The sequence below is a fragment of the Syzygium oleosum genome, unplaced genomic scaffold (genome assembly GCF_021117445.2).
Source record: "Syzygium oleosum isolate NSW1041296 unplaced genomic scaffold, Sole_v2.1 Sole_v2.41, whole genome shotgun sequence".
Taxonomy (NCBI): Eukaryota; Viridiplantae; Streptophyta; class Magnoliopsida; order Myrtales; family Myrtaceae; genus Syzygium; species Syzygium oleosum.
Window position 1 is genome coordinate 311,668 of NW_026607525.1, and position 8,966 is coordinate 320,633.

An 8,966-nucleotide genomic window follows, 5' to 3' on the forward strand; every position below is an offset into this window, starting at 1 on the left:
GATCTTTTTTTTAACATGTGCCATAAGAACACTACTTAAAATTTTCTAAAATTCCTGAAAATCCATATCGACCGAATTCGAAAATTGAAAACGAATGTATTTCGAAAAGCCACGTGCTTCAAATGAAAAAGGTTGATGTTTCCAAAGCACGATTAACGACCCTAAAAGAAATACTTTAATGCAATAATTGAATGTTTTCTTTCTAAAATTAAACACGTTTATCGAGACGGTCGTTAATGAAAGGTGATTGCCGCTGGGGGGGTTGTAACTTTAATGACAGATTCGTAAAGACGACTACAGCTGGAGTTTTAGATTTTGAGCTTCTGGGAGTTGAAGTCGACCACCAAAAGCAGTTCTTGTCGTTTTGCGGCAAGCCGAGGAAGCGTACGGTGCAGATGAGAGAGCATAACAACTTGGACGACTTTTTGGACGGACACGATGGGGAGCGGTCAAATCCTGCCGTCTCCCAACACGCAGACAAAGAGCTCTTTCCTATGAAGGTTCAATGCACTCAATACAACTTGAGCATAGACTTGGAAAAGTTGACCAAAATCAATCGATGAGATGAAGTTTCATTAGTTATTCCGATGTGATCTTTTTTAATCTAAATATAGATATATATATATATTCGGGAGAAATCTAGAAAAAATGGTAATTTCGTGCGATGCTCAACAAGTCTTTTATCGACCCGAGAGTATCTTATTAAGGGCTTTTATTTGGTATGCCAATCTTTCGACGATCTTGTCGCTGTTGATTGGGTTGGTAACTACCCGAAACCTTCACAAGGACTATTATTCGGTAACTTTGACATTAAATCTACTGTCTTGATGAATGGATCGTGTTTTTCTCTTATTTTTCATTTTATTAACAATACTTGTCGCCCTAGATAATCAAAGAAAATTTACAGCGGCGAGAGAATGATGCATCAAACGTATGTAACATGGCCGACATAGACTATGGCTAAACCGAAAAATGTGTATTCATCATCTAATTTGAGAGGATATGTGTTAGTTTCACGATCTCTACATCGTTTAAATATTTAATTCGTATTTACCTACGGTTTAAACTTTTCTCTAACAATTTAAAATTTTCAAATAAATTGACAGTGATCCTGTAATGCTCCGTGCTAGCAATTGTTATTAGTAGTGAAACAACAATTTTTTGTTTATTAATGATAGATAACGTTTGGAGATTAACCTTTCCTTTTCATTGTCCTTTTCTGTCTTTCGGTCAATCTAAAAGGGGAAAAGTCAGTTCTTCCCCCAAATTAACTAACCTGGATTTGTCTTTTTTGTGGCTAATTTTTGTTTATCTGTCTTACACTAACTCTCAACTCACTTTCGGACTTTTATCCTACTTCTTTTAACATCTGAAATTAAACGTTCACACTCCTAACCCCCCTGAAAAAGTAAAAAAATCAAACTTCCTACCTCCCCCTTCCCAAGTAAAAAGGGTGACCACTGGGGCAAACCTCAGCGATCAGTCTCAAATTGAAAATTTGTAGCTGATTCAATTTGAGAGCTCTTCGCCTTTATTTATTTTTTTAGAGAAAAAAATAAAAATCACCGATGTAAACGTTGCTAGGATTATGCGAACAAACACAACGAAATAAAAAAGTATTGTCGAAAAAAAAAATCGATACACAATATTTATCCTAATTCACCCTTAAATTAGAATTACATCAAGCAAAGGATTCCGCTATAACTATTACTCCCAACTCAAGAGAAAAAGCGACACTGTAGCTAGCTATTTATGAGCACAAATTCAAATTATCAATAAAATACGGGCTTTAATTATGAAAGCTCTTTGGCGGCTTGAGGCGCTATCCCCAAGGCGGTCCGTGGACCCCTATACCTTCGTATTAATGAGAGTACGAATGACGCCCCAACAAATGTAACGCTGGTGGCGAGATGATATTTCGAGAAGCATCAGAGATGTCGATGGATGGGCCCACGTGGCGTGGGGGCCCCACCAATGTGCGTAAGCGCTTTGCGGTTCTCTTGCGTTGGACGCCGCAAGTTGAGGGGGGACAATACAATGGATTTGGGGGAATAAGGCGGGGGTCCCCACCACCACCCTCTTGCATGCCGTTTTCATGCAGAGATGCAGGTCCATTGCACATTTAAGTTCCATCTCCTTTTTATAGCCAATAAAGCTAGAACAGCAAGACTCTAGACTTATTATTTGGTCGTCTCACAGGAAAAATCAAAAACAGGGCGAAAGAAACAGGAACGGAACCTGATTTCGATACCGTGTTGGAAAGTCCATGTTTAAGTGACGGGAGGGGGATTAAGTAAGTTAGAGGCTTCCCGCCGTTGGATCGGGCTTCACCGACATACGGCCTCTGCGGGCTTTAATGCCTCTGTGGGCTAGCCGGTCGTCTTGCTTCGCTTCCAATCGGCGAACGAGGATTATTATTGCCTTTAACCGACAGACTGATCGATTGACCAAGATTTGATACTCATTGATCGACCATGCAAAGATCTCTAAGCCCCTTGTGTTCCCGAACCTAGCAGCAGACGGGCAAGACGGGCCTAAAATCAGATCATACTCTTCTTTCTTTGTTTGAGCTAATCCTGCGTGCACGATATACATAATCCTGCAAACGAGTGATGCGGGATACTCTAACGATTAGTATGGAATTGAGGTTTGTGATGGTGTTGGGTCGGGATGTGTTCGATCCCCATTGATCGGTATCTTTCGTCCTTACTTTTTATCGCATGCATGCATTTGAATCCAACATAGTCGATTCTACACCCAGAAAAAAATAGTCGATTCTACTTTCGAAAAAATAACTCTTAGGGTTACGGTGAATCACATATTTATACATATAATATCTCTTTATAAATTTCATGAAAGGCCCCTCTACATCATCCAATTTTCTTATCATAGACAAAATAGTACTTCGGAAGTAAATGAAATCTCTAACTCGTTAAATCACGATTTTTTTGAATTTCTAACACTTTCTTTATTATTGCCAAAAGTTCATTTACCTACATAGACCAAATACTCAAGACCTTAGTGTCTTAATTAATGAATTATTATCTCTTTCCGAATGGACATCACGTCCACTTTAGATAGTGCACAATATATGGTGACCATTTTTTTTTATCACATTTACTGATAATGAAAAAGAATTCATAATACTACTGGCTGTATATCCACATTTCTATTTAGATAGATAATGTATAAAAAATTTTGTACATGAAATTCATATCCAAAGCAATTATAGATTCACATTCCGTTGGATACAATCGTATTTTCCATCTCCAAGAGGGCACATGTCAAAGAAAAAAAATGAACTTATCCAAAACAATACCCATAACCTAGCTGGACCTCCCCATTCAAGTTGTGAGGATTCAACAAAAGGAATCACATCAATTTGACAATATATGTTATGAACTAAGCGAAAAAGATCATGCTTGACAAGTGAGAGCAGATGTCTATTTATAGAGTAAGTGTGTGTGATTGTACGATGAATTCTACAGTGAAAGTGCTACAGTAATTAGTTGGTGAGTAAACAGTAACTTGTCTACCACACACATATATATATATTCCAAATGGAAAAGAAAAGGAGAAAAGACCAAAAAGACCTACAAATTGGTACCTTTTCCCAAATTACCAAAAGCCAAGTTGTGAGGAGCTTATAATAGGGATAATGACATAAACAGTTGTTATATTTTTGCTTAATATGTAATGTGGTCCCTAAACTTTTAATTTGTTCAATATAGTCTCTGAACTTTAGTCAAATATTCAAATTAGACCTTGAACTTTTAATTTGTTCAATGTAGTCCTTGGACTTTTCATACATGTTCAATGTAAGTCCCTGAACTATATGAAAATGATCAATGTAATCCTTGAACTTGAATTAATGGAACGACTACATTGACCATTTTCATATGGGACTCTCGATCCCATATTGAATAAGTTAAAAGTTTAGGAATCGTATTGCACATTGAGTCAAAATTTATAGATTGTTTGTGTCATTTTTTTATTAAAGTACTACGGACAATATGGCTAATAAAAAGACTATCGACATGTATTTTCTTATTTTTCAATTATCTCCCATAAACATCTAAATTTTCTCAAATTAACTCCTATGGGACCCTCGATCCTATCCTATGAATATACACCAAAACTAATCATGATGTTTGGTGGTGGTGTGCGTAGTCACGCACTTCAGATTCAGACGGAAAGGCAACTAAACACACCCCACAGCAAGAGCCGGACAACCTTTGCAGTTCAACTGCTCAACTTGCTCCTTTTCTCTTACAAAAGTGGCTGATTTTCAAAAGGAATAATTTAAGAATTTCGCCCTCGAATTATTGTCATTTTTTTTCTGCTTGGGTAGCACGACAAAAGATGGGCTCATAACTAGCCACGTCAAGATAAATTTCTTGGACCAAGATGCCGAGACTTTCCCAATGTGTTGATCAATTTAAGAAGTCGAATCAAATTAACCAAATCTCGGTGGATTCACTAGTCTTTAAATGTCAAAGATTGGAGGGTCAAAAGAGCTGACATTGTGGGGGGGAGGGGGAATTAAAGGATCGCGAATTGAAGTTCATGCATTTGCAATTCTTGATACATCATGGGAAGAAAAATGCATGATATGCATTGAACGACAGGGCATTGTCATGAAATGTTGAAAATCTTTTACACCATCAGTATATCCAATAAAATTGTGGCCCTTCAATACATTTTTCTTTTGACCAACTTGAGGGATATATATTATATTTCCTTGACTCCTTCGGAATGTCAGTGCACGTCCAAAGTGGTTAATTTCTTACAATCCCTATCTCTAGAAAAATACAATGCGTCAGCATCATGATGATCAACTTGGCACCTCAAACTAAAATCATGGGTTACATTCATCCCACTCCCACTTTGTCCTTAGAACACGCAATTCTAGATGTTTTGTAGCCTCAACATGGCAACTATGCGATAATGATATAGGACCATGTAGTTTATATAAAAGATAAAGGACCGCGTGGTTATCATTTTGTGGGTTTTTTGCCCACTGATATGAGAAGATTCTTCTGCTAAAGTATTGTCAAGTTGCTGGACAATTGGAGATCATAAATAATTCATGCTCATCTCGAAACGATGGATAGATCGATCTAATTTCCATGAATGGCATAGTACTTCGTTCTATTCGATTTAAAGTTGTAATCGAACGTTTATGAGTTCCGAAATCAAAGTAGTCTTGTCCCGCATTTAAATCATGCCGCCAATTGACTTCCAAGTTCTATGTTATCCGCAACAAAATGTTTGCATACATTCTCATCCTTATTCTAAGGCCTTCTTGTCACTAGATGTTATATCGGATTCAGTGTTCCTTAGGTATAGCCAAGGCTGTACGTAACTGTATCGTGAAGTGTCGTGATTTGCATACTTGATAATATATATTTTAAACCTACTACATCTAAAAACACGATGAGATAACTATTCCTACAAACTCCTGTAACTATGAGAAGTTGCCAAATAACTTATAAAAATTGTAATACGCTACTTTCTCAAAGCTGCAATTATTCCTGTAATGTTATGGCAAACAGGCTTATAGTCTGCATCATTGAGTATCTTAATTGATGACCACATAATATCCCCAAAATTTTTGGCTTCGTGTCAAAATTAAGGTTTGACCAAAAAATTGAAAATTTGGGAAAATTTGTCCAAATTATTCTAAATTCTCATCAGGAAATTTCAGCAATTTTTTGCAATATGCTTCCCTAGATAGTAATAACCATCCTTGAGGTGCATTTCAAGGAACTCAACTTCTTTCTAAGCTATTACCATCTTCCTTTGTGAAAGTATTATGCCATACTGCTCCTCCCCTTCGTCATCAGATGATGAGTAGAGAGTCACATGCCATCAACACTGCGACTCATCGACATATTATTAATGGCACGTGACTTTCTCACATGATCTTCAATCAAATTCGTCGAAAAATGAATAAAAGTAAGGCTCACCTAAAGAGACTAGTCATTCTAATAAATGAGTGGACTTTTATGCCTCCGAAAACATGATCTTTCAGGTTATTAATGAGTTTTTCTAGCATTTAGAAAAATAAATGTTCAAGCGTCTAGTTGGAGAATAGAATTTGTACATTGTTCAATGAGTCAATTATAACTTTCAATCAGAGAAGAGTAATGAGATCCATAATATCAATTCGGAAAGCCCTTTCAGGAGTTCTATAGTATGTCCCCACGGTACCTTTGAGGTCATTTTTGGCCTCAAAATCTATGGATTTCATGTATCTCAAGACCATTTTCTATGTTCGGGGTACTTTAGGAAAATGTTTTTTGGCTCATCTGCTTTTTTATTGAGTTGATTATGAAGTTCAATTTCTATTCAGGCTTAACTACGAACCTATCAATTGAAAGGAAGCAATCCATCCATGGAATCCACTATCTATATTATATGGATCCGTTAGGAGGCAACTAAAGCAATACCAACTTGGATTATTTTATAGACCAAAGTCATCAAAGTCTAGATGGATACGAACACGTTAATCAGAAGTTTATGGCCAGTAAATGCATATAAGATTATGACTAATGACTCATCAATGACCACTCAAAACTGCTCTGAAATTTCCACAGACGCCTTTGCCTTGTCGGCTCATGCGCATACACACGGTTCAATGCATAATCCTCGATTGGACAGTCTGGTTTGTCACCATCACCATTGGCACACGACAGTTTCAGCCCAAAAAAGGAATTACAAAAATAATAATTATAATTATAATGGGCAGGTAGATTAGTCAAATGGGTTTGTTAAAACATGGTTCTTTACGAAATCCACGTTCAATGTTGTTCCATTCTTTTTTTAAAACTTTAGTAAATGGATGACCCTTTATTAATTCAAATTTGGACAATTAGATAATACATATACGCTCGATTCCTTGAATCTAGGGGGCACGCCTGCAAAAACAAATGCTGCTTGCCCATAATCTTAGGGGGAACGAATGACGGTGTGAGTTGGTAGGAAGGCTTATCGTTATTTCGCTTAGAGACGGTCGAATAACAACTCGACCATACTCAAAACGCACATCACAATTTGTTCAAAGAAGTGAAAATTGATATGACATCTTGTTTGCACCAAAAAGTAATCAGGTCGTCGATATGGGTAGACACTTGATTAAAGCGTCGTATACAGTCAAGCACGTGACCCATCATCAACGACCAAGATAGGTATCGATATTGACACATATCAGTAATTGTTACCAATTGATTGTCAATATATGACGATATATAGTTAATGATGATCGATATCAAGGTGCAAGAAGAAAGCTAGACGCATAAAGGGCATCAAGGTGCAGTTACAAGTTTGAAGTCACCAGAGAACAAAGTAATCGAGGTCGTGGAGCAACTAGCACGTGTTTTAAAAGGAACAACCGTCTGAAGGCAAGATTGTGACATCATGAGAATATGGGCACAAAGCTTTAGAAGGTAAAGGAACATGGCTACAACCACAAGAGAACTGCTCAGAGATTGTCATGGCACAATCACTATAAATAGCATTGCTCGTCTACTGATTATCTCCCGCACAATTCAAACAAATTTACTATCTTTCGATTATATTTACTTTCCTACATTGCTTTTATCTTTTAAACTCGTGTCGTCGAATAAATTTTAATGTGTTTGTTGGTTATAGTTCTCAGGTTCACGTCATCGATTAAATTTCGACGTGTATTTTTATCCTGGGTGTCGTATCGCGTAACATTTTTGTGTTCTCAAGCTTTTTAGTCGATTAAATTCCGGCATAGTTTGTTTACATTTGATTCCGTTGTAGAGTCTGTATTTTCCAGGCTTTATCGTCAATTAAATTCCAGCACAGTTTATATTTGTACAATTCTATCTGAAGCAGAACGTTAGAGGAAAATTATAAAGCAAACTATAACTCCTGAGATCTAAATGTTTGCGGGAGAACTTGTCGCTAGAATAAGATCATCGAACTCTTAGAAAAACAGAAAAAGAAAAACCACACTACAAAATAAAAACGATAATGCTAGGCATGAATTGAAATTTGTAAGCATTTACTATGTTGTGTCATATCACAAGTAATAAGTGATCATTTACACGAGCAGAACATCTTTGATATTTCATCTAATATCCGGGCCAATTATTGAGTAACCAAAGAAATCGTGCACTTTTAATAAAGTATCTAGTTTGGTATTGCATATAATCAATAGGTTGAAAGTTGAATCGTTCTAAATTGAATCTTGTTAACAAGTGCCCAAATGACACATCAATCATGATTTCTAAAACTTCACAAAAACGCATACCGACAAATTTCAAACAATGAAAATGAATATATTTCGAAAAATGACGTGTTTTAAATGAAAAATGCTCATATTTCCAAAGCACAATTAACGACCCATAACAAATGTCTCGTGTTTACCAAGTGTTTTCAAGACAATGTTAATATGATTATTTTTTTGAAGCGTATGTGCTTTGGCATTGGTTTTCTTTTTCTTAGGCGTTAGTTAATGAAGACGTTAATGGGGTTTAACTCTAATGACAGATTCATCTAACTACAGCTGGAGTTAGCTTTTGTCGTTTTGGTGCAGCCAGAGAAGCGTACGGTGCAGCTACATAAGTCAACTTTGGACGACTTTTCGAGTGACTGAGATGGAGTGGTCAGAACCTGTCGACTCCGTAATACAGACAAGGGTTTCCTATGAATGTTCAATGCACTCGTACAACTTGGAGCATAGACGTGAAAAATTGACCAAAATCGATTGTTGAGATGAAGTTATTCTGATGATGTGACTTATTTATTTACTTATTTCAAATATCGATTGAAAGTCGGGTGATCCTATAATGCTTCAAGTAGCTACTGTTATTAGCACAAAAAACTTTTATTTATAGGATTAATATCATAAAAAATTTAAAACTGATATATTTATGATAAATTTTGGCTCCGACTAATCCCTATTCAGATAAAGGGGAAAATGATACGAATTG